At 38.8% G+C, this 25931-nt stretch overlaps 1 long non-coding RNA gene across 7 annotated transcripts; it reads right to left on the reverse strand.

Moving 5' to 3' along the window:
• Positions 1-17469: 17469 nt before the first annotated feature.
• LOC127481166 (uncharacterized) lies at positions 17470-23072 on the reverse strand. Of its 7 annotated transcripts, XR_007908129.1 has the most exons (5): positions 22739-23072; positions 22062-22147; positions 20112-20303; positions 19161-19352; positions 17470-17824 (listed from the first exon to the last, which is right to left on the reverse strand). It is a non-coding gene; the product is annotated as an uncharacterized LOC127481166 (long non-coding RNA). The 7 variants fall into 7 exon arrangements; XR_007908125.1 differs by lacking the exon at positions 22062-22147; XR_007908126.1 differs by lacking the exons at positions 17470-17824; positions 22062-22147 and adding an exon at positions 18221-18397.
• Between the last annotated feature and the right edge of the window lie 2859 nt (positions 23073-25931).

Raw genomic sequence — 25931 nt, forward strand, 5'->3', positions numbered from 1 at the left:
CGGATTTTAATTTTTTTAGGCTCCTCTCCGGATTTTTAGATTTTTAGTCTCGTCTCCTGATTTTTATTCTCTTAGGCTCCTCTCCTGCTTTTAATTTTTTTAGGCTCTTCTTCTGGTTTTAATTTTTTTAGGCTCCTCTCCTGATATTAATTTTTTTAGGCTACTCTCATGATTCTAGTTTTTGTAGGCTCTTCTCCTTATTTTAATTTTTTTAGGCTCCTCTCCTGATTTTAATTTTTTTAGGCTACTCTCCTGATTTTAATTTTTTTAGGCTGCTCTCCTTATTTTTATTCTCTTAGGCTCTTCTCCTGATTTTAAGATTTTTAGGCTCATTTCCTGATTTAAAATTTTTTGGGCTCCTCTCCTGATTTTAATTTTTTTAGGCTGCTGTCTTGATTTTTATTCTCTTAGGCTCTTCTCCTGATTTTAATATTTTTAGGCTCCTATCCTGATTTAAAATTTTTTTGGGCTCCTGTCCTGATTTTTATTTTTTTAGGCTCCTCTGCTGGTTTTAATTTTTTTTTGGCTCCTCTCCTGATTTTTAGATTTTTAGTCTCCTCTCCTGATTTTTATTCTCTTAGGCTCCTCTCCTGCTTTTAATTTTTTTAGGCTCCTCTCCTGCTTTTAATTTTTTTCGGTTCCTCTGCTTGTTTTAATTTTTTTAGGCTCCTCTCCTGATATTAATTCTTTTAGGCTTCTCTCATGATTCTAGTTTTTGTAGGCTCTTGTCCTGATTTTAATTTTTTTAGGCTCTTCTCCTGATTTTAAGATTTTTAGGCTCCTCTCCTGATTTTCGTTTTTTTTAGGCTCCTCTCCTGATTTTTAGATTTTTAGGCTCCTCTCCTGATTTTCGTTTTTTTTTAGGCTCCTCTCCTGATTTTTAGATTCTTATACTCCTCTCCTGATTTTAATTTTTTTAGGCCCCGTCTCCTGATTTTTAGATTTTTAGGCTCTTCTCCTTATTTATTTTCTCTTACGCTCTTCTCCTGATTTTAAGATTTTTAGGCTCATTTCCTGATTTAAAACTTTTTTAGGCTCCTCTCCTGATTATAATTTTTTAAGGCTCCTCTCCTGATTTTAATTTTTTTAGGCTCCTCTCCTGATTTTTGTTTTTTTTAGGCTCCTTTCCTGATTTTTAGATTTTTATGCTCTTCTCCTGATTTTAGATTTTTATACTCCTCCGCTGATTTTAATTTTTTTATGCTCCTCTCCTGATATTAATTTTTTTAGGCTGCTCTCTTGATTTTTATTCTCTTAGGCTCTTCTCCTGATTTTAATATTTTTAGGCTCTTTTCTTGATTTAAAATTTTTTTGTGCTCCTGTCCTGATTTTTATTTTTTTTAGGCTCCTCTGCTTGTTTTAATTTTTTTTGGCTCCTCTCCTGATTTTAATTTTTTTAGGTTCCTCTCCTGATATAAATTTTTTTAGGCTACTCTCCTGATTTTTAGATTTTTAGTCTCCTCTCCTGATTTTTATTCTCTTAGGCTCCTCTCCTGCTTTTAATTTTTTTAGGCTCCTATGCTGGTTTAAATTCTTTTAGGCTCCTCTCCTGATATTAATTTTTTTTGGCTCCTCTCATGATTGTAGTTTTTGTAGGCTGCTGTCCTGATTTTAATTTTTTTAAACTCCTGTCCTGATTTCAATTTTTTTAGGCTGTTATCCTGATTTCAATTTTTTTAGACTCCTCTCCTGATTTTAATTTGTTTAGTCTCCTCTCATGATTCTAGTTTTTGTAGGCTCCTGTCCTGATTTTAATTTTTGTAGGCTTCTGTCCTGATTTTAATTTTTGTAGGCTCCTGTCCTGATTTTAATTTTTGTAGGCTCCTGTCCTGATTTTTATTTTTTTAGGCTCCTCTGCTGGTTTTAATATTTTTTGGCTCCTCTCCTGATTTTTAGATTTTTAGGCTCCTCTCCTGATTTCAATTTTTTTAGGCTCCTCTCCTGATTTTTGTTTTTTTATGCTCCTTTCCTGATTTTAGTTTTTTTAGGCTCCTCTCCCGATATTAATTTTTTTGGGCTCCTCTCATGATTCTAGTTTTTGTAGGCTCCTGTCCTGATTTTAATTTTTGTAGGCTTCTGTCCTGATTTTAATTTTTGTAGGCTCCTGTCCTGATTATAATTTTTTAAGGCTCCTCTCCTTATTTTAATTTTTTTAGACTCTTCTCCTGTTTTTAATATTTTTAGGCTCCTCTCCTGATTTTAATTTTTTTTAGACTCTTCTCCTGATTTTAATTTTTTTAGGCTCCTTTCCTGATTTAAAATTTTTTTGGGCTCCTCTCCTGGTTTTAATTTTTTTAGGCTCCTCTCCTGATTTTAGTTTTTTTGGCTCCTCTCCTGGTTTTTAGATATTTATTTTCTCTCCTGATTTTAATTTTCTTAGGCTCTTCTCCGGATTTTAATTTTTTTAGGCTCCTCTCCTGATTTTAGTTTTTTTAGGCTCCTCTCCTGATTTTAGTTTTTTTAGGTTCCTCTCCTGATATTAATTTTTTTAGGCTCCTCTCCTGATTTTTAGATTTTTGGCTTCTCTCCTGATTTTAATTTTTTTAGGCTCCTCTCCTGATTTTTTTTTTTTTAGGCTCCTCTCCTGATTTTTGATTTTTTTTAGGCTCCTCTCCTGATTTTAGTTTTTTTAGGTTCCTCTCCTGATTTTAATTTTTTAGGCTCCTCTCCTGATTTTTAGATATTTGGCTTCTCTCCTGATTTTAATTTTTTTAGGGTCCTCTCCGGATTTTAATTTTTTTAGGCTCCTCTCCGGATTTTTAGATTTTTAGTCTCGTCTCCTGATTTTTATTCTCTTAGGCTCCTCTCCTGCTTTTAATTTTTTTAGGCTCTTCTTCTGGTTTTAATTTTTTTAGGCTCCTCTCCTGATATTAATTTTTTTAGGCTACTCTCATGATTCTAGTTTTTGTAGGCTCTTCTCCTTATTTTAATTTTTTTAGGCTCCTCTCCTGATTTTAATTTTTTTAGGCTACTCTCCTGATTTTAATTTTTTTAGGCTGCTCTCCTTATTTTTATTCTCTTAGGCTCTTCTCCTGATTTTAAGATTTTTAGGCTCATTTCCTGATTTAAAATTTTTTGGGCTCCTCTCCTGATTTTAATTTTTTTAGGCTGCTGTCTTGATTTTTATTCTCTTAGGCTCTTCTCCTGATTTTAATATTTTTAGGCTCCTATCCTGATTTAAAATTTTTTTGGGCTCCTGTCCTGATTTTTATTTTTTTAGGCTCCTCTGCTGGTTTTAATTTTTTTTTGGCTCCTCTCCTGATTTTTAGATTTTTAGTCTCCTCTCCTGATTTTTATTCTCTTAGGCTCCTCTCCTGCTTTTAATTTTTTTAGGCTCCTCTCCTGCTTTTAATTTTTTTCGGTTCCTCTGCTTGTTTTAATTTTTTTAGGCTCCTCTCCTGATATTAATTCTTTTAGGCTTCTCTCATGATTCTAGTTTTTGTAGGCTCTTGTCCTGATTTTAATTTTTTTAGGCTCTTCTCCTGATTTTAAGATTTTTAGGCTCCTCTCCTGATTTTCGTTTTTTTTAGGCTCCTCTCCTGATTTTTAGATTTTTAGGCTCCTCTCCTGATTTTCGTTTTTTTTTAGGCTCCTCTCCTGATTTTTAGATTCTTATACTCCTCTCCTGATTTTAATTTTTTTAGGCCCCGTCTCCTGATTTTTAGATTTTTAGGCTCTTCTCCTTATTTATTTTCTCTTACGCTCTTCTCCTGATTTTAAGATTTTTAGGCTCATTTCCTGATTTAAAACTTTTTTAGGCTCCTCTCCTGATTATAATTTTTTAAGGCTCCTCTCCTGATTTTAATTTTTTTAGGCTCCTCTCCTGATTTTTGTTTTTTTTAGGCTCCTTTCCTGATTTTTAGATTTTTATGCTCTTCTCCTGATTTTAGATTTTTATACTCCTCCGCTGATTTTAATTTTTTTATGCTCCTCTCCTGATTTTAATTTTTTTAGGCTGCTCTCTTGATTTTTATTCTCTTAGGCTCTTCTCCTGATTTTAATATTTTTAGGCTCTTTTCTTGATTTAAAATTTTTTTGTGCTCCTGTCCTGATTTTTATTTTTTTTAGGCTCCTCTGCTTGTTTTAATTTTTTTTGGCTCCTCTCCTGATTTTAATTTTTTTAGGTTCCTCTCCTGATATAAATTTTTTTAGGCTACTCTCCTGATTTTTAGATTTTTAGTCTCCTCTCCTGATTTTTATTCTCTTAGGCTCCTCTCCTGCTTTTAATTTTTTTAGGCTCCTATGCTGGTTTAAATTCTTTTAGGCTCCTCTCCTGATATTAATTTTTTTTGGCTCCTCTCATGATTGTAGTTTTTGTAGGCTGCTGTCCTGATTTTAATTTTTTTAAACTCCTGTCCTGATTTCAATTTTTTTAGGCTGTTATCCTGATTTCAATTTTTTTAGACTCCTCTCCTGATTTTAATTTGTTTAGTCTCCTCTCATGATTCTAGTTTTTGTAGGCTCCTGTCCTGATTTTAATTTTTGTAGGCTTCTGTCCTGATTTTAATTTTTGTAGGCTCCTGTCCTGATTTTAATTTTTGTAGGCTCCTGTCCTGATTTTTATTTTTTTAGGCTCCTCTGCTGGTTTTAATATTTTTTGGCTCCTCTCCTGATTTTTAGATTTTTAGGCTCCTCTCCTGATTTCAATTTTTTTAGGCTCCTCTCCTGATTTTTGTTTTTTTATGCTCCTTTCCTGATTTTAGTTTTTTTAGGCTCCTCTCCCGATATTAATTTTTTTGGGCTCCTCTCATGATTCTAGTTTTTGTAGGCTCCTGTCCTGATTTTAATTTTTGTAGGCTTCTGTCCTGATTTTAATTTTTGTAGGCTCCTGTCCTGATTTTAATTTTTTTAGGCTCTTCTCCTGATTTTAATTTTTTTAGGCTCCTCTCCTGATTTTAAGTTTTTTAGGCTCCTCTCCTGATTATAATTTTTTTAGGCTCCTCTCCTGATTTTAATTTTTTTAGGCTGCTCTCTTGATTTTTATTCTCTTAGGTTCTTCTCCTGATTTTAATTTTTTTAGGCTCCTATCCTGATTTAAAATTTTTTTGGCCTCCTCTCCTGCTTTTAATTTTTTTAGGCTCCTCTGCTGGTTTTAATTTTTTTTAGGCTCCTCTCCTGATATTAATTTTTTTAGGCTCCTCTCATGATTCTAGTTTTTGTAGGCTCCTGTCCTGATTTTTATTTTAGTAGGCTCTTGTCCTGATTTTAATTTTTTTTAGGCTCCTCTCCTGATTTTAATTTTTTTAGGCTCCTCTCCTGATTTTAATTTTTTTAAGCTCCTCTCCTGATTTTAATCTTTTTAGGCTCCTCTCCTGATTTTTAGGTTTTTAGGCTGGTCTCCTGATTTTAAGATTTTTATACTCCTCTCCTGATTTTAATTTTTTTAGGCTCCTCTCCTGATTTAAATTTTTTTAGGCTCCTCTCCTGATTTTAATTTTTTTAGGCTCTTCTCCTGTTTTTAATTTTGTTAAGCTCCTCTCCTGATTTTTTTTTATTTTAGACTCCTCTCCTGATTGTTAGATTTTTAGGCTCCTCTGCTGATTTTAGATTTTTATGCTCTTCTCCTGATTTTAAGATTTTTAGGCTCCTCTCTTGATTTTAATTTTTTTAGATTCCTCTCCTGATTTTAATTTGTTTACTGTCCTCTCCTGATTTTAATTTTTTTAGGCTGCTCTCTTGATTTTTATTCTCTTAGGCTCTTCTCCTGATTTTAATTTTTTTAGGCTCCTATCCAGATTTAAAATTTTTTTGGGCTCCTCTCCTGCTTTTAATTTTTTTATGCTCCTCTGCTGGTTTTAATTTTTTTAGGCTCCTCTCCTGATATTAATTTTTTTAGGCTCCTCTCATGATACTAGTTTTTGTAGGCTCCTGTCCTGATTTTAATTTTTGTAAACTCTTGTCCTGATTTTAATTTGTTTAGGCTCCTCTCCTGATTTTAATTTTTTTAGGCTCCTCTCCTGATTTTTGTTTTTTTTAGGCTCCTCTCCTGATTTTTAGATTTTTAGGCTCGTCTCCTGATTTTAAGATTTTTATACTCCTCTCCTGATTTTAATTTTTTTAGGCTCCTCTCCTGATTTTAATTTTTTTAGGCTCCTCTCCTGATTTTAATTTTTTTAGGCTCCTCTCCTGATTTTTAGATTTTTAGGCTCCTGTCCTGATTTTAATTTTTTTATACTCCTCTCCTGATTTTAATTTTTGTAGGCTCCTCTCCTGATTTTTAGATTTTTAGGCTCCTGTCCTGATATTAATTTTTTTATACTCCTCTCCTGATTTTAATTTTTTGGACTCCTCTCCTGATTTTAATTTTTTTAGGCTCCTCCCCTGATTTTTAGGATTTTATGCTCGTCTCTTGATTTTAAGATTTTTAGGCTCCTCTCCTGATTTTCAGATTTTTAGGCTCCTCTCCTGATTTTAGTTTTTTCAGGCTCCTCTCCTGATTATAACTTTTTTAAGGCTCCTCTCCTGATTTTAATTTTTTTCGACTCTTCTCCTGATTTTAATTTTTTTGTGCTCCTCTCCTGGTTTTTGGTTTTTTTTAGGCTCCTTTCCTGATTTTTAGATTTTTATGCTCTTCTCCTGGTTTCAATTTTTTTAGACTCCTCTCCTGATTTTAATTTGTTTAGTGTCCTCTCCTGATTTTAATCTTTTTAGGCTGCTCTCTTGATTTTTATTCTTTTAGGCTCTTCTCCTGATTTTAATATTTTTGGGCTCTTTTCCTGATTTAAAATTTTTTTGGGCTCCTGTCCAGAGTTTTATTTTTTTAGGCTCCTCTCATGGTTTTAATTTTTTTTGGCTACTCTCCTGATTTTTGTTTTTTTTAGGCTCCTCTCCTGATTTCAATTTTTTTAGGCTCCTCTCCTGATTTTTGTTTTTTTTAGGCTCCTCTCCTGATATTAATTTTTTTAGGCTCCTCTCCTGATATAAAAATTTTAGGCTCCTCTCCTGATTTTTAGTTTTTTAGTCTCCTCTCCTGATTTTTATTCTCTTAGGCTCCTCTCCTGCTTTTAATTTTTCTAGGCTCCTATGCTGGTTTAAATTCTTTTAGACTCTTCTCCTGATATTAATTTTTTTTGGCTCCTCTCATGATTCTAGTTTTTGTAGGCTCCTGTCCTGATTTTAATTTTTTTAGGCTCCTCTCCTGATATTAATTTTTTTAGGCTCCTCTCCTGATATAAATTTTTTAGGCTCCTCTCCTGATTTTTAGTTTTTTAGTCTCCTCTCCTGATTTTTATTCTCTTAGGCTCCTCTCCTGCTTTTAATTTTTCTAGGCTCCTATGCTGGTTTAAATTCTTTTAGACTCCTCTCCTGATATTAATTTTTTTTGGCTCTTCTCATGATTCTAGTTTTTGTAGGCTCCTGTCCTGATTTTAATTTTTTTAGGCTCCTGTCCTGATTTCAATTTTTTTAGGCTGTTCTCCTGATTTTAATTTTTTTAGACTCCTCTCCTGATTTTAATTTGTTTATTGTCCTCTCCTGATTTTAATTTTTTTAGGCTGCTCTCTTGATTTTTATTCTCTTAGGCTCTTCTCCTGATTTTAATTTTTTTAGGCTCCTATCCTGATTTAAAATTTTTTTGGGCTCCTCTCCTGCTTTTAATTTTTTTAGTCTCCTCTGCTGGTTTTAAGATTTTTAGGCTCCTCTCCTGATTATAATTTTTTTAGGCTCCTCTCATGATTCTAATTTTTAGTAGGCTCCTGTCCTGATTTCAATTTTTGTAAACTCTTGTCCTGATTTTAATTTGTTTAGGCTCCGCTCCTGATTTTAATTTTTTTAGGCTCCTCTCCTGATTTTTGTTTTTTTTTAGGCTCCTCTCCTGATTTTTAGATTTTTAGGCTCGTCTCCTGATTTTAAGATTTTTATACTCCTCTCCTGATTTTAATTTTTTTAGGCTCCTGTCCTGATTTTAATTTTTTTAGGCTCCTCTCCTGATTTTAATTTTTTTAGGCTCCTCTCCTGATTTTAATTTTTTTAAGCTCCTCTGCTGATTTTAATTTTTTAGGCTCCTCTCCTGATTTTAATTTTTTTAGGCTCCTCTCCTGATTTTAATTTTTTAGGCTCCTCTCCTGATTTTTAGATTTTTAGGCTCCTGTCCTGATTTTAATTTTTTTATACTCCTCTCCTGATTTTAATTTTTTTAGGCTGCTCTCCTGATTTTAATTTTTTTAGGCTCCTCTCCTGATATTAATTTTTTTAGGCTGCTCTCCTTATTTTTATTCTCTTAGGCCCTTCTCCTGATTTTTAGATTTTTAGGCTCATTTCCTCATTTAAAATTTTTTGGGCTCCTCTCCTGATATTAATTTTTTTAGGCTCCTCCCCTGATTTTTAGGATTTTATGCTCGTCTCCTGATTTTAAGATTTTTAGGCTCCTCTCCTGATTTTCAGATTTTTAGGCTCCTCTCCTGATTTTCAGATTTTTAGGCTCCTCTCCTGATTTTCAGATTTTTAGGATCCTCTCCTGATTTTAGTTTTTTCAGGCTCCTCTCCTGATTTTAATTTTTTTCGACTCTTCTCCTGATTTTAATTTTTTTAGGCTCCTCTCCTGATATTAATTTTTTTAGGCTCCTCTCCTGATTTTTAGATTTTTAGGCTCCTCTCCTGATTTTTAGATTTTTATGCTCTTCTCCTGGTTTTAAGATTTTTATACTCCTCTCCTGGTTTCAATTTTTTTAGACTCCTCTCCTCATTTTAATTTGTTTAGTGTCCTCTCCTGATTTTAATTTTTTTAGGCTGCTCTCTTGATTTTAATTCTCTTAGGCTCGTCTCCTGATTTTAATATTTTTAGGCTCCTCTCCTGATTTTAATTTTTTTAGGCTCCTCTCCTGATTTTAATTTTTGTAGGCTGCTCTCCTTATTTTAATTTTTTTAGGCTCCTCTCCTGATTTTTCTTTTTTTAGGCTCCTCTCCTGATTTTAGTTTTTTTAGTTTCCTCTCCTGATATTAATTTTTTTAGGCTCCTTTCATGATTCTAGTTTTTGTAGGCTCCTCTCCTGATTTTAATTTTTGTAAGCTCCTGTCCTGATTTTAATTTTTTTAGGCTCTTCTCCTGATTTTAATTTTTTTTGGCTCCTCTCCTGATTTTAATTTTTTTAGGCTCCTCTCCTGATATTAATTTTTTTAGGCTCCTCTCCTGATATTAATTTTTTTAGGCTCCTCTCCTGATATTAATTTTTTTAGGCTCCTCTCCTGATATTAATTTTTTTAGGCTCCTCTCCTTATTTTTAGATTTTTAGGCTCCTCTTCTGATTTTTAGATTTTTATGCTCTTCTCCTGGTTTTAATATTTTTATACTCCTCTCCTGGTTTCAATTTTTTTAGACTCCTCTCCTGATTTTAATTTGTTTAGTGTCCTCTCCTGATTTTAATTTTTTTAGGCTCCTCTCCTGATTTTTATTCTCTTAGGCTCGTCTCCTGATTTTAATATTTTTAGGCTCCTCTCCTGATTTTAATTTTTTTAGGCTCCTCTCCTGATTTTAATTTTTTTAGGCTGCTCTCCTGATTTTAATTTTTTTAAGCTCCTCGTCTGATTTTGATTATTTTAGGCTCCTCTCCTGATTTTAATTTTTTTAGGCTGCTCTCTTGATTTTTATTCTCTTAGGTCTTCTCCTGATTTTAATATTTTTAGGCTCTTTTCCTGATTTAAAATTTTTTTGGGCTCCTGTCCTGATTTTTATTTTTTTAGGCTCCTCTGCTGGTTTTAATTTTTTTTGGCTCCTCTCCTGATTTTTAGATTTTTAGTCTCCTCTCCTGATTTCAATTTTTTTAGGCTCCTCTCCTTATTTTAATATTTTTAGGTTTCTCTCCTGATATTAATTTTTTTAGGCTCCTCTCCTGATTTTTAGATTTTTAGTCTCCTGTCCTGACTTTTATTCTCTTAGGCTCCTCTCCTGATTTTAATTTTTTTAGGCTCCTCTGCTGGTTTTAATTTTTTTAGGCTCCTCTCCTGATATTAATTTTTTTAGGCTCCTCTCCTGATATTAATTTTTTTAGGCTCCTCTCCTGATATTAATTTTTTTAGGCTCCTCTCCTGATATTAATTTTTTTAGGCTCCTCTCCTGATATTAATTTTTTTAGGCTCCTCTCCTGATATTAATTTTTTTAGGCTCCTCTCCTGATATTAATTTTTTTAGGCTCCTCTCCTGATTTTTAGATTTTTAGGCTCCTCTCCTGATTTTTAGATTTTTATGCTCTTCTCCTGATTTTAAGATTTTTAGGCTCCTCTCCTGATTTAAATTTTTTAGGTTGCTCTCTTGATTTTTATTCTCTTAGGCTCTTCTCCTGATTTTAATATTTTTAAGCTCCTATCCTGATTTAAAATTTTTTTGGGCTCCTGTCCTGATTTTTATTTTTTTAGGCTCCTCTGCTGGTTTTAATTTTTTTAGGCTCCTCTCCTGATTTTTAGATTTTTAGGCTCCTCTCCTGATTTTTATTCTCTTAGGCTCCTCTCCTGCTGGTTTTAATTTTTTTAGGCTCCTCTGCTGGTTTTATTTTTTTAGACTCCTCTCCTGGTTTTATTTTTTTAGACTCCTCTCCTGATTTCAATTTTTTTAGGCTCCTCTCCTGATTTTTCTTTTTTTAGGCTCCTCTCCTGATTTTAGTTTTTTTAGTTTCCTCTCCTGATATTAATTTTTTTAGGCTCCTTTCATGATTCTAGTTTTTGTAGGCTCCTCTCCTGATTTTAATTTTTGTAAGCTCCTGTCCTGATTTTAATTTTTTTAGGCTCTTGTCCTGATTTTAATTTTCTTAGGCTCCTCTCCTGATTTTAATTTTTTTAGACTCCTCTCCTGATTTTAATTCGTTTAGTCTCCTCTCCTGATTTTAATTTTTTTAGGCTACTCTCCTTATTTTTATTCTCTTAGGCTCGTCTCCTGATTTTAAGATTTTTAGGCTCCTCTCCTGATTTTAGTTTTTTCAGGCTCCTCTCCTGATTACAATTTTTTAAGGCTCCTCTCCTAATTTTAATTTTTTTTAGACTCTTCTCCTGATTTTAATATTTTTAGGCTCCTCTCCTGATTTTAATTTTTTTGGGCTCCTCTCCTGGTTTTAATTTTTTTAGGCTCCTCTCCTGATTTTAGTTTTTTTGGCTCCTCTCCTGGTTTTTAGATATTTATTTTCTCTCCTGATTTTAATTTTCTTAGGCTCTTCTCCGGATTTTAATTTTTTTGGGCTCCTCTCCTGATTTTAATTTTTTTAGGCTCCTCTCCTGATTTTAGTTTTTTTAGGCTCCTCTCCTGATTTTAGTTTTTTTAGGCTCCTCTCCTGGTTTTTAGATATTCGTCTTCTCTCCTGATTTTAATTTTCTTAGGCTCCTCTCCGGATTTTAATTTTTTTTGGCTCCTCTCCTGATTTTAGTTTTTTTAAGTTCCTCTCCTGATATTAATTTTTTTAGGCTCCTCTCCTGATTTTTAGATATTTGGCTTCTCTCCTGATTTTAATTTTTTTAGGCTCCTCTCCTGATTTTTATTCTTTTAGGCTCCTCTCCTGATTTTTAGATATTTGGCTTCTCTCCTGATTTTAATTTTTTTAGGCTCCTCTCCGGATTTTAATTTATTTAGGCTCCTGTCCTGATTTTAATTTTTGTAGGCTCCTGTCCTGATTTTAATTTTTGTAGGCTCCTGTCCTGATTTTAATTTTTGTAGGCTCCTGTCCTGATTTTAATTTTTGTAGGCTCCTCTCCTGATTTTAATTTTTTTAGGCTCCTCTCCTGATTTTAATTTGTTTAGGCTCCTCTCCTGATTTTAATTTTTTTAGGCTCCTCTCCTGATTTTAATGTTTTTAGGCTCCTCTCCTGATTTTAATTTTTTTAGGCTCCTCTCCTTATTTTTATTCTCTTAGGCTCTTCTCCTGATTTTAAGATTTTTAGGCTCATTTCCTGATTTAAAAATTTTTGGGCTCCTCTCCTGATTTTAATTTTTTTAGGCTCCTCTCCTGATTTTTAGGATTTCAGGCTCGTCTCCTGATTTTAAGATTTTTAGGCTCCGCTCCTGATTTTCAGATTTTTAGGCTGCTCTCCTGATTTTAGTTTTTTCAGGCTCCTCTCCTGATTATAATTTTTTAAGGCTCCTCTCCTGATTTTAATTTTTTTAGGTTCCTCCCCTGATATTAATTTTTTTAGGCTCCTCTCCTGATTTTTGTTTTTTTTAGGCTCCTTTCCTGATTTTTAGACTTTTATGCTCTTCTCCTGGTTTTAAGATTTTTATACTCCTCTCCTGGTTTCAATTTTTTTAGACTCCTCTCCTGATTTTAATTTGTTTAGTGTCCTCTCCTGATTTTAATTTTTTTAGGCTGCTCTCTTGATTTTTATTCTCTTAGGCTCGTCTCCTGATTTTAATATTTTTAGGCTCCTCTCCTGATTTTAATTTTTTTAGGCTCCTCTCCTGATTTTAATTTTTTTAGGCTGCTCTCTTGATTTTTATTCTCTTAGGCTCTTCTCCTGATTTTAAGATTTTTAGGCTCTTTTCCTGATTTAAAATTTTTTTGGGCTCCTGTCCTGATTTTTATTTTTTTAGGTTCCTCTGCTGGTTTTAATTTTTTTTGGCTCCTCTCCTGATTTTTATTCTCTTAGGCTCGTCTCCTGATTTTAATATTTTTAGGCTCCTCTCCTTATTTTAATATTTTTAGGTTTCTCTCCTGATATTAATTTTTTTAGGCTCCTCTCCTGATTTTTAGATTTTTAGTCTCCTGTCCTGATTTTTATTCTCTTAGGCTCCTCTCCTGATTTTAATTTTTTTAGGCTCCTCTGCTGGTTTTAATTTTTTTAGGCTCCTCTCCTGATATTAATTTTTTTAGGCTCCTCTCCTGATATTAATTTTTTTAGGCTCCTCTCCTGATATTAATTTTTTTAGGCTCCTCTCCTGATATTAATTTTTTTAGGCTCCTCTCCTGATATTAATTTTTTTAGGCTCCTCTCCTGATATTAATTTTTTTAGGCTCCTCTCATGATTCTAGTTTTTGTAGGCTCCTGTCCTGATTTTAAGATTTTTAGGCTCCTCTCCTGATTTTAGCATTTTAGACTCTTCTCCTGTTTTCATTTTATTAGGCCCGTCTCCTCATTTTTAGATTTTTAGGCTCCTCTCCTGATTTTAATTTTTTTAGGCACCTTTCCTGATTTAAAATTTTTTTGGGCTCCTCTCCTGGTTTTAATTTTTTTAGGCTCCTCTCCTGATTTTAATTTTTTTTGGGCTCCTCTCCAGATTTTAATTTTTTTAGGCTCCTTTCCTGATTTTTAAATTTTTAGTCTCCTCTCCTTTTTTTTATTCTCTTAGGCTCTTCTCCTGATTTTAATTATTTTAGGCTCCTCTCCTGATTTTAATTTTTTTAGGCTCCTCTCCTGATTTTAATTTTTTTGTCCTCCTCTCCTGGTTTTAATTTTTTTAGACTCCTCTCCTGATTTTAATTTGTTTAGTCTGTTCTCCTGATTTGAATTTTTTTTGGCAGCTCTCTTGATTTTTATTCTCTTAGGCTCTTCTCCTGATTTTAATATTTTTAGGCTCCTTTCCTGATTTAAAATTTTTCTGGGCTCTTGTCCTGATTTTTATTTTTTTAGGCTCCTCTGCTGGTTTTATTTTTTTTAGGTTCCTCTCCTGATTTTTAGATTTTTAGGCTCCTCTCCTGATTTTAATTTTTTTAGGCTCCTCTCCTGATTTTTGTTTTTTTATGCTCCTCTCCTGATTCTAGTTTTTTTAGTTTCCTCTCCTGATATTAATTTTTTTAGGCTCCTCTCATGATTCTAGTTTTTGTAGGCTCCTGTCCTGATTTTAATTTTTTTAGGCTCTTCTCCTGATTTTAATTTTTTTAGGCTCCTCTCCTGATTTTTATTCTTTTAGGCTCCTCTCCTGAATTTAATTTTTTTAGGCTCCTGTCCTGATTTTAATTTTTTTAGGCTCCTCTCCTGATTTTAATTTTTTTAGGCTCCTCTCCTGATTTTTGTTTTTTTAGGCTCCTCTCCTGATTTTTAGATTTTTAGGCTCGTCTCCTGATTTTAAGATTTTTATGCTCCTCTCCTGATTTTAATTTTTTTAGGCTCCTCTCCTGATTTTAATTTGTTTAGACTCTTCTCCTGATTTTAATTTTTTTAGGCTCCTCTCCTGATATTAATTCTTTTAGGCTCCTCTCCTGATTTTTAGATTTTTAGTCTCCTCTCCTGATTTTTATTCTCTTTGGCTCCTCTCCTGCTTTTAATTTTTTTAGGCTCCTCTACTGGTTTTAATTTTTTTAGGCTCCTCTCCTGATATTAATTTTTTTAGGCTCCTCTCATGATTCTAGTTTTTGTAGGCTCCTCTCCTGATTTTAATTTTTGTAAGCTCCTGTCCTGATTTTAATTTTTTTATGCTCTTCTCCTGATTTTAATTTTCTTAGGCTCGTCTCCTGATTTTAATTTTTTTAGACTCCTCTCCTGATTTTAATTTTTTTGTGCTCCTCTTCTGATTTTAATTTATTTGGGCTGCTCTCCTGATTTTAATTTTCTTAGGCTCGTCTCCTGATTTTAAGATTTTTACACTCCTCTCCTGATTTTAATTTTATTAGGCTCGTCTCCTGATTTTTGTTTTTTTTAGGCTCCTCTCCTGATTTTAATTTTTTTAGGCAGCTCTCCTTATTTTTATTCTCTTAGGCTCTTCTCCTGATTTTAACATTTTTAGGCTCATTTCCTGATTTAAAATTTTTTTGGCTCCTCTCCTGATTTTAATTTTTTTAGGTTCCTCTCCTGATATTAATTTTTTTAGGCTCCTCTCCTGATTTTTGTTTTTTTCTTAGGCTCCTTTCCTGATTTTTAGACTTTTGTGCTCTTCTCCTGGTTTTAAGATTTTTATACTCCTCTCCTGGTTTCAATTTTTTTAGACTCCTCTCCTGATATTAATTTGTTTAGTGTCCTCTCCTGATTTTAATTTTTTTAGGCTGATCTCCTGATTTTTATTCTCTTAGGCTCGTCTCCTGATTTTAATTATTTAAGCTCTTCTCCTGATTTTAATTTTTTTAGGCTCCTCTCCTGATTTTAATTTTTTTAGGCTGCTCTCCTTATTTTAATTTTTTTAAGCTCCTCGTCTGATTTTGATTATTTTAGGCTCCTCTCCTGATTTTAATTTTTTTAGGCTGCTCTCTTGATTTTTATTCTCTTAGGCTCTTCTCCTGATTTTAAGATTTTTAGGCTCTTTTCCTGATTTAAAATTTTTGGGCTCCTGTCCTGATTTTTATTTTTTTAGGCTCCTCTGCTTGTTTTAATTTTTTTTGGCTCCTCTCCTGATTTTTAGATTTTTAGGCTCCTCTCCTGATTTCAATTTTTTTAGGCTCCTCTCCTGATTTTAATATTTTTAGGTTTCTCTCCTGATATTAATTTTTTTAGGCTCCTCTCCTGATTTTTAGATTTTTAGTCTCCTGTCCTGATTTTTATTCTCTTAGGCTCCTCTCCTGCTTTTAATTTTTTTAGGCTCCTCTGCTGGTTTTAATTTTTTTAGGCTCCTCTCCTGATATTAATTTTTTTAGGCTCCTCTCCTGATATTAATTTTTTTAGGCTCCTCTCCTGATATTAATTTTTTTAGGCTCCTCTCCTGATTTTAATTTTTGTAGGCTCCTGTCCTGATTTCAATTTTTTTAGGCTCTTCTCCTGATTTTAATTTTTTTAGACTCCTCTCCTGATTTTAATTTTTTTGGGCTCCTCTCTTGATTTTAATTTATTTGGGCTGCTCTCCTGATTTTAATTTTTTTAGGCTCCTCTCCTGATTTTGGTTTTTTTTAGGCTACTCTCCTGATTTTTAGATTTTTAGGCTCGTCTCCTGATTTTAAGATTTTTATACTTCTCTCCTGATTTTAATTTTTTTTGGCTCCTCTCCTGATTTTAATTTTTTTAGGCTCCTCTCCAGATTTTAATTTTTTTAGGCTGCTCTCCTTATTTTTATTCTCTTAGGCTCTTCTCCTGATTTTAAGATTTTTAGGCTCATTTTCTGATTTAAAATTTTCTTGGCTCCTCTCCTGATTTTACTTTTTTTAGTCTCCTCTCCTGATTTTTAGGATTTTAGGCTCCTCTCCTGATTTTAAGATTTTTAGGCTCCTCTCCTGATTTTCAGATTTTTAGGCTCCTCTCCTGATTTTAGTTTTTCCAGGCTCCTCTCCTGATGATAATTTTTTTAGGCTCCTCTCCTGATTTTAATTTTTTTAGACTCTACTCCTGATTTTAATTTTTTTAGGCTCCTCTCCTAATTTTAATTTTCTTACGCTCCTCTCCTGATTTTAAGATTTTTATACTCCTCTCCTTATTTTAATTTTTTTAGGCTCCTCTCCTGATTTTGGTTTTTTTTAGGCTCCTCTCCTGATTTTGGTTTTTTTTAGGCTCCTGTCCTGATTTTTAGATTTTTAGGCTCACCTCCTGATTTTTAGATTTTTATACTCCTCTCCTGATTTTAATTTTTTAGGCTCCTTTCCTGATTTCAATTTTTTTAGGCTCCTCTCCTGATTATATTTTATTAGGCCCCTCTCCTGATTTTAAGATTTTTAGGCTCCTCTCTTGGTTTTAATTTTTTTAGACTCCTTTCCTGATTTTAATTTGTTTAGTGTCCTCTCCTGATTTTAATTTTTTTAGGCTGCTCTCTTGATTTTTATTCTCTTAGGCTCTTCTCCTGATTTTAAGATTTTTAGGCTCCTTTCCTGATTTAAAATTTTTTTGGGCTCCTGTCCTGATTTTTATTTTTTTAGGCTCTTCTGCTGGTTTTAATTTTTTTTGGCTCCTCTCCTGATTTTTAGATTTTTTGGCTCCTCTCCTGATTTCAATTTTTTTAGGCTCCTCTCCTGATTTTAATTTTTTTAGGCTCCTCTCCTGATTTTTGTTTTTTTAGGCTCCTCTCCTGATTTTTGTTTTTTTAGGCTCCTCTCCTGATTTTTGTTTTTTTAGGCTCCTCTCCTGATATTAATTTTTATAGGCCCCTCTCCTGATTTTTAGATTTTTAGTCTCCTCTCCTGATTTTTATTCTCTTAGGCTCCTCTCCTGCTTTTAATTTTTTTAGGCTCCTCTGCTGGTTTTAATTTTTTTAGGCTCCTCTCCTGATATTAATTTTTTTAGGCTCCTCTCATGATTCTAGTTTTTGTAGGCTCCTGTCCTGATTTTAATTTTTGTAGGCTCCTGTCCTGATTTTAATTTTTTTAGGCTCTTCTCCTGATTTTAATTTATTTAGGCTCTCCTCCTGATTTTATTTTTTTAGGCTACTCTCCTTATTTTTATTCTCTTAGGGTCTTCTCCTGATTTTAAGATTTTTAGGCCGGCCCAAGAACTGCACCTGAAACCAAGGGCTTTCCTTCCAGGGGAAAAGGCTTGATGTTTACCTTGCAGGACTCCTCGAGCCAAAAGGGGCAGTCCAGCTCCCTAAATTGAATACGGATGAGGATTCCTCCCAGACAAAAGGTAGCACACCAGGAAGCTCTTGCTGCTTAAGGAGTGCCCAGGCTGGCCCACCACCGCACCTGAAATTAAAAGGGTCGGTGCTCGCTTTGCTGTGGAAAAGGGCTGTTGTTAGGAATCCTGCGCTGAAACTGGCAGTCCGACTCCCAAAATTGCATCCGGATGCAGATTGTTGCAAGACAAAAGGTGCCAGGACAGAGAGATGTTGCTGCCCACCTAGGCTAGCGCCTAGGCTAGCCCACCAACTGCACCTGAGACCCTGAGGGTAAGCACTTTCTTGCCTGGGAGAAAGGGCTGTTGTTCGCTTGCAGGAGTCCTGCCCTGAAATTGCCAGTCCAAGTCCCAGAATTGAATACAGACGAGGATTCCTCCCAGACAAAAGGTGCCAGCACAGAGAGCTCTTGCTGCCCATGGACTGCCCTGGCTGGCCCACCAACTGCACCTGAGACCCTGAGGGTAAGCACTTTCTTGCCTGGGAGAAAGGGCTGTTGTTCGCTTGCAGGAGTCCTGCCCTGAAATTGCCAGTCCAAGTCTCAGAATTGAATACAGACGAGGATTCCTCCCAGACAAAAGGTGCCAGCACAGAGAGCTCTTGCTGCCCATGGACTGCCCTGGCTGGCTCAGCAACTGCACCTGAGACCCCTAAGGTAAGGACCTTTTTTCTTGGGGAAAAGGGCTGTAGTTCACGTGCAGGAGTCCTGCGCTGCAATCGCCAGTCCGACTCCCAGAATTGAATACGGATGAGGATTCCACCAAGATAAAAGGTGCCACCACAGAAAGCTCTTGCTGGCCATGGACTGCCCTGGCTGGCCCACCAACTGCACCTGAGACCCTGAGGGTAAGCACTTTCTTGCCTGGGAGAAAGGGCTGTTGTTCGCCTGCAGGAGTCCTGCACTGAAATTGCCAGTCCAAGTCCCAGAATTGAATACAGACGAGGATTCCTCCCAGACAAAAGGTGCCAGCACAGAGAGCTCTTGCTGCCCATGGACTGCCCTGGCTGGCCCACCAACTGCACCTGAGACCCTGAGGGTAAGCACTTTCTTGCCTGGGAGAAAGGGCTGTTGTTCGCTTGCAGGAGTCCTGCACTGAAATTGCCAGTCCAAGTCTCAGAATTGAATACAGACGAGGATTCCTCCCAGACAAAAGGTGCCAGCACAGAGAGCTCTTGCTGTCCATGGACTGCCCAGGCTGGCCCACCAACTGCACCTGAAAGCCAGAGGTTCCAGGGTTTGTTTCGTCGGGATAATGGCTGTTGTTGTTTTTTTCAGCCCTGTCCTGAAAGTGCCAGTCCAAGTCTCAACATGGCATACGGACGAAGATTCCTCCCAGACCAAAGGTGCCACCACAGAGAGCTCTTGCTGCCCATGGACTGCCCTGGCTGGCCCACCAACTGCACCTGAGACCCCAAAGGTAAGGACCTTTTTTCTTGGGGAAAAGGGCTGTAGTTCACGTGCAGGAGTCCTGCGCTGCAATCGCCAGTCCGACTCCCAGAATTGAATACAGAGGAGGATTCCACCAAGATAAAAGGTGCCACCACAGAAAGCTCTTGCTGCCCATGGAGTGCCTAGGCTGGCCCACCAACTGCACCTGAGACCCTGAGGGTAAGCACTTTCTTGCCTGGGAGAAAGGGCTGTTGTTCGCTTGCAGGAGTCCTGCACTGAAATTGCCAGTCCAAGTCCCAGAATTGAATATAGACGAGGATTCCTCCCAGACAAAAGGTGCCAGCACAGAGAGCTCTTGCTGCCCATGGAGTGCCTAGGCTGGCCCACCAACTGCACCTGAAACCCAAAGGTTTCAGGCTTTCTGCCCTGGCCATAAGGGCTGTTGTTACCTTGCAGCAATCCTACTGCCGAAATGGGCAGTCCAGCTCCCAAAATTCCATACGGACGAAGATTCCTCCCAGATCAAAGGTGACACCACACAAAGCTCTTGCTGCCCAGCGAGTGTCCAGGCCGGCCCACCAACTGCACCTGAAACCAAGAAGGTAAGGGCTTTCCTTCCAGGGGAAAAGGGTTGATGTGACCCTGCAGGACTCCTCGAGCCGAAAGGGGCAGTCCAGCTCCCAAAATTGAATACGGATGAGGATTCCTCCCAGACAAAAGGTAGCACACCAGAAAGCTCTTGCTGCCTAAGGAGTGCCCAGGCTGGCCCACCACCGGCACCTGAAATTAAAAGGGTCGGTGCTCGCTTTGCTGTGGAAAAGGGCTGTTGTTAGGAATCCTGCGCTGAAACTGGCAGTCCGACTCCCAAAATTGCATCCGGATGCAGATTGTTGCAAGACAAAAGGTGCCAGGACAGAGAGATGTTGCTGCCCACCTAGGCTAGTGCCTAGGCTAGCCCACCAACTGCACCTGAGACCCTGAGGGTAAGCACTTTCTTGCCTGGGAGAAAGGGCTGTTCGCTTGCAGGAGTCCTGCCCTGAAATTACCAGTCCAAGTCCCAGAATTGAATACAGACGAGGATTCCTCCCAGACAAAAGGTGCCAGCACAGAGAGCTCTTGCTGGCCATGGACTGCCCTGGCTGGCCCACCAACTGCACCTGAGACCCCAAAGGTAAGGACCTTTTTTCTTGGGGAAAAGGGCTGTAGTTCACGTGAAGGGTCCTGCGCTGCAATTGCCAGTCCGACTCCCAGAATTGAATACGGAGGAGGATTCCACCAAGATAAAAGGTGCCACCACAGAAAGCTCTTGCTGCCCATGGAGTGCCTAGGCTGGCCCACCAACTGCACCTGAAACCCAAAGGTTTCAGGCTTTCTGTCCTGGCCATAAGGGCTGTTGTTACCTTGCAGCAATCCTACTGCCGAAATGGGCAGTCCAGCTCCCAAAATTCCATACGGACGAAGATTCCTCCCAGATCAAAGGTGACACCACACAAAGCTCTTGCTGCCCAGCGAGTGTCCAGGCCGGCCCACCAACTGCACCTGAAACCAAGAAGGTAAGGGCTTTCCTTCCAGGGGAAAAGGGTTGATGTGACCTTGCAGGACTCGAGCCAAAAGGGGCAGTCCAGCTCCCAAAATTGAATACGGATGAGGATTCCTCCCAGACAAAAGGTAGCACACCAGAAAGCTCTTGCTGCCTAAGGAGTGCCCAGGCTGGCCTACCAACTGCACCTGAAGTTAAAATGGTCAGTGCTTTGTTTCCTGTGTAAAAGGGCTGTTGTTCATTTTTAGAAATCCTGTGCTGAAACTGCCAGTCTGACTCCCAATATTCCATACAGGCCAAGATTCCTGCAAGACAAAAGATGCCAGGACAGAGAGATGTTGCTGCCCATCGAGTGCCCAAACTGGCCCACCAAATGCACCTAACAGCCAAAGGTTCCAGGCTTTCTTTCCTGGGAATAAGGGCTGTTGATCGTGTTTTTAATCCTGTGCTGAAACTGTCAGTCTTTACTCCCAAAATTGCATAAGGATGAAGATTCCTCCCAGACAAAAGGTTCCAGGACAGAGAGCTCTTGTTTCCCATGGAGTTTCATAGCAGCTACCCCTGAGGCCCTGAGGGTAAGGGCTTTCTTTCCTGGGGAATCAGGCTCTTGTTCACTTACAGGTGTCCTGAACCGAGAAAGATGGTTTGACTTCTTAAAATGAACTCAGATGAGGATTCCTCCCAAACAAATGGTGACAGGACAGAAAGATCTTCCTGCACAGGGAGTGCCACACCACCTGCATGTGCAGCCCTGAGATTAAGGGCTTTATTATCTGGGGGAAAGGGCTATTATTTGGTTTCCAGAGACTTGTGGTGATAATCATGGTGCAACTCTCAAAAGTGAAAGCAGGTGAACATAACTCTGAGACAAAAGATGCCAGGACAGACATCTGTGGCTTCCCATGGAGTGCCCTGGGTGTCTCATGTAGTACACCTGAGAGTCTGAGGCTACATGTTGCCTTTCATGGGGAAATGGTCTGTAATTCGCTTGCAGGAGGCTGGTGCCAAGATAGCTGGACCGACTTGCCAAAATTCAAAAGGGATGAAGATTCCTCCCAGGCAAAAGGTGCCACCACACAAACATCTTGTTGCCCATGGAGTGCCCAGGCTGGTCCATCAGCTGCACCTGAATCCCCAAGTTTACAGGCTTTCTCTCCTGTGGGAAAGGTCTGGTTTTTGCTTTTCAGAGCCCTCCCCTGAAAGTGAAGTCTGACTCCCTCTACTGAATGCCAACAAAGATTCATCCCAGACAAAAGGTTCTACCACAGAAAGCTGTTGCCACCCATGAAGTGTCGCACCACCTGCGCCTGAGACCGTGAGGGTAAGGGATTTCCTTCCTGAGGATTCTTTCCCTGGTTCTTTCCTGGTTTTCCTGCTCTGAAAATTCCAGTCTGAGTCCTGAAATTGAACATGAATGAGTATTCCTCTTGGACCAAAGGTGCCACCACAGGGAACTTTGCTGCTCATGGAGTGTCCAGCCTGGCCCACCAACTGCCTCTAAAATTTTAAGGCTACAAGCTGTCTTTCCTGGGGAAAAGGGCTGTAATTCATTTGCAAGAGCCTTGCAGTGAAATTGCCACTCCGTCTCCCAAAACTGAACATGGACAAAGTTTTCTCTCAGAAAAAAGGTGCCAGGACAGAAAACTCTTGTTGCCTATGGAGTTTCACACTATCTGCACCTGAAACCCTGAGGGTCAGGGCTTTGTTTCCTTGGGGATACGGCTGTCTGTTGCTTGCAAGAGTCCTGCCTCAAATACCTGATCCTCCTCTCCAAAGTGAACATGGATGAAGATTTCTCCGAAACCAAAGGTAACCGGACAGAAAAATCTTGCTGCCTGTGAAACTAATTAATTAGTAACCCATTAGGGTGCAGTGCAAGAAATAAATTACTGAATTAGGTCATTAGTGAATAATTAGCATGCCTTGTAAAAGGAGAATTAGTTAATTGGTAGCTAATTAAGGTGTGGTGGAAAAGTTAATTACTTTATTATCAAAGGGGAAAAGGGTCCTCATTCACTTTCAGGAGCCTTGCAGGGAAATTGGCCATGTCAGTCCCCAGGTTGAACACAACTGAAGCTTTTTGTCAGAGAAAAGCTGCTAGGGTCAGAAGCTCTTGCTGCCTATGTAGTGCCCGGATTTCTCTTCACCTCCGAGACCATTAGGGTGAGGGCTTGCTTTCCCCCAGGAAAAGGGTTCTTGTTCATTTCCAGGAGCCCTGCAGTGAAATTTGCCATATCAGCCCCCAGATTGAACACAGCTAAAGCTTTTTCTCAGAGAAAAGATGCTAGGACCAGAAACTCTTGCTGCCTGTGGAATGTCCGGGTGACCCACCACCGTAACCTTTCATCTTCTTTGATAAGTTAATTTTTTGTCTGCATTTTTAGGTTGTTTATCTTGTTCTTCCTCTGTCCAACAGAAAAGTTCAGTTTCTTACCTGGTCTCTGCTGTTTCAGTGGGTATAGCTGCAGAAAGAGAGATGGTGTATTTATCCTCATTAGCAGTGTTTTCCTGCATCAGGGCCTTTACTTCTCCTGAACATGGAAAACTCAGTGCTACTCCTCCCAGAGCTTTTATACTTTGTGGCATTTGGCTCCTCCCTTTCCCTCGAGCCTCATGGGAAGGTATGTGGGTGTGGCCAGGGGTATATTAACCCCAGCCTTTGCCCAAGGAGGTCATTCAGCAGCTGGGCTTCAATGGGATAAGAGCTCTCCCTTTCTTTCAATGAATGGGATTTCTCAAGCTGTTCTTGCTTTATTGAAGCATCAGCTTTGGCATCCAAAGAAACAGAGCTATATATGGTAATGAAGAGGATTACACTCAAATGCAAGGTTTTTAAATTTATTTATTTTGTGTCCTGTGTTGGTAAGCTGCTTTTGTAATTTATTATCTTGTTTTCTTTTTCTTAGGAGCTTTGTATCTTTTGAGATCTCCTGATCATCTCAACTGTAGCTTGGCATTTTTTCACAAGTGTTATCCTATCCTGAGGTGAAGTTGCTCTGTATTGAAAATGGTTTCAGACACCCAGGTTTGCAAGTAGGTAGTGGGGGGTTACAGCCCAGAGATGGAGTGAGGGCTCGGGTGTCAGCTTAGGAATTGCCAGGAGTGTTTTGAAGGTAGTACAGGTGGAAAGCAGTGTCCAGGAGCCCCCTAAATGCCTGTGAAGGCATCCACTGACTTTTCAGATGTGCCACTTAAGTTTTCTGCTCCTTCACCCAGATATTCTGCGCGATTACAGCTGCAGTCTTTGGCTGCAGGCAGTGACCCTGGGTGGTTTGCCAAAAGAGAAGGGAGACTCTTTGAGCTCTCCCCATTTATCTGGGTTACTTTAGTTAGGGTTTCTTTACCGTGTCAGAGAGACAGGGTGTAAAGCAGAGTTGAACAGAACAGAGGCCAGAGGAGCAGAGCGAGAAGGTGGGTGGTCACCTGACATCAGCACAAAGACGTGGCTTTTGGCTCCACGTTTACTCGCTGTGTTAAGGATTTTGTTGTTTGGGTTTGTTTTTTCTTTGTTTTCAGATGCAGACCCCTGGCCCCAGGAGGCTCTAGGCACCGGAGGGGAGGTGATCCAGGTGAGTACCTGTGAGCAAGGTGAGCATTGACTCCAGGACAGAACTAGATGGTCTTCTACAGGTGTTGTGGTGAATCTGTGCACATGCTTTGTTTGTTGTGTTTTCCAGGGGTTCTGCCACCTTCTAACAGACAGTCCAATGCTTCAGGGACCTTGTCAGTAAGAGGTCACTGTGGAGGAGAGGTAGGTAGGAGCTACCCCAGGAAAGCCATCCTTTCAGGCAGTATCTCAGTATGTACATTTGCTTTTGGTTTTTGTACTTTACAGAGAGCGTGTGCAGCCTCAGAGGGCCGGAGCCACCTGCCAATTAGGTTTGATGGTCTACAGCTGTCTGTGTGAGTAATCTCCTAGTACTACGAGGGTCATCAGTTAAGTCTCAATCTCTTATAGTTGCAGGTGCTATCCAGCCTGCTTTTGGCAATGGAGGAGCATTCAGGTTGAGTCGGGGAGATAGTGAGGAGGTGCTGGGTGTTTCCGAAGCACCACGTAACTTTTTTTCCTCACGCGCCCAGGTACGGCACACGGTGACGGCAGCAGCCTCCGACTGGGGTCGGAGCCAGTGGCCCGAGAACCTCACAGCTTAGGGGACGGGGACTAGCCAATTGCGGGGTTATTGCCCATGTGCTGCCAAACTCGTCTCAGTTTTGCTTTTCTTTCTCGCAGCTGACCGAGTCAGGGATCACAGGACCCTCTGAACCAGCCGGGGGTCCTTCCTTCGCATTGAAGATGGATTCACATCCCCGACTATGGGAAAGATAAGTGGAGGACTATCACCTGGAGAGGGGATGAGAGCTGGGTCCAGTTTTATGGTTAGGAGGGAGGAATTTTCAAATTAGCATAGGGGAAATGGTCTGCCGTAAGAGGCCCTTGGCACACATAGGAGGAGCAGTTTACTTTCCATCACTGGAGTAGGATGTGCAGGGCAGAGTCGTTCAGGTCTGTGTCGTGTCCTTTGTCCAGTCTGTGTTTTGTGTCTTACAATTCACAATCACAATTCACAGTTGTTCCACCACAGCACTTGTCCAGAAATGTGTCACTGGAGTTTGTGTTTGGCCTGGAACTGCTCTGCCCTGCAGTGTAGACTTGAGGATAGGTGGAGTAGGAAGGAGTCTTGACAGGTAACCTGTGATAGGCTTAGCCACTCAGGGCAGCAGTTCTCCGATCCTCTTGGAGGCAGCCCCTACCTGCAGCATGTGTGCAGTCACGAGAGCGAGCTTTTCTGGAGTGGTATGGCAGGGCCTTTAAGTCGGTCAGTGTTAGTTTGTGCAGGTTGTCTTTGGACCCCAGATGGCTTGTCTAAAGAGAAATTAGTATTGCACAGCAGTTAAGGTCCCTCCATTTATATGGCTGACTTTCGTAACTCATTTCTTTGCAGTGTCAGAGGGACTGGATGTAAAGCAGAGATAAAAAGAAGAGGCCGGAGGAGCACAGTCAAAAGGTGGCTTCTCATGTGAGGTCAGAGCCAAGACATGACTTTTGGCTCTAGGTTTACTTGATCATTTGGATGGTTTGGTGGCTTAGTTTTGTGGTTTTGGGGTTTTTTTAAGATGCGGAGCCCTTGGCCCAGCAGCCGATAGGCACCAGAGGGAAGCTGAGCCCGGTGAGGACGGTGAGCAGTGACTGCAGGACACAACTAGATGCTCTTTTGTCGGCAGGGTACTTGTGGTGAATCTGCATAAATACTTGGTTTTTTGTTCTACAGGCAGTGCACCGACTTCTAACGTACAGTCCAGCGTGACAGGGACCCTGCCTGTAAGAGGTCACGGTCAATGGGTGTCAGACAGAAACTACCATGGACCAGCATACTCTTGGACAGTATGTCAGCAAAGAGATTTCCGTTGGGTTTTTATTGCAGGAGACGTACGCAGCCTCGTAGGGCTGAAGCCAACTCAAAATGACGTGATGAACACACGGATTGGTTCCCTTGAGCTGTCCTTGTAGGTAATCTCCGAGTATTAAAAGGATCAGCAATGAAGCATTGAGCTTGTTCGATTGCAGGTGCCATCTGGCTAACATGTGGGAGCAGATGAGCATTGGAGGTGAGTTGGGGAGGCAGCAG

The sequence above is a fragment of the Manacus candei genome, unplaced genomic scaffold (genome assembly GCF_025592945.1).
Source record: "Manacus candei isolate 608988 ecotype Guabito, Panama unplaced genomic scaffold, ASM2559294v1 h1tg000077l, whole genome shotgun sequence".
NCBI lineage: Eukaryota > Metazoa > Chordata > Aves > Passeriformes > Pipridae > Manacus > Manacus candei.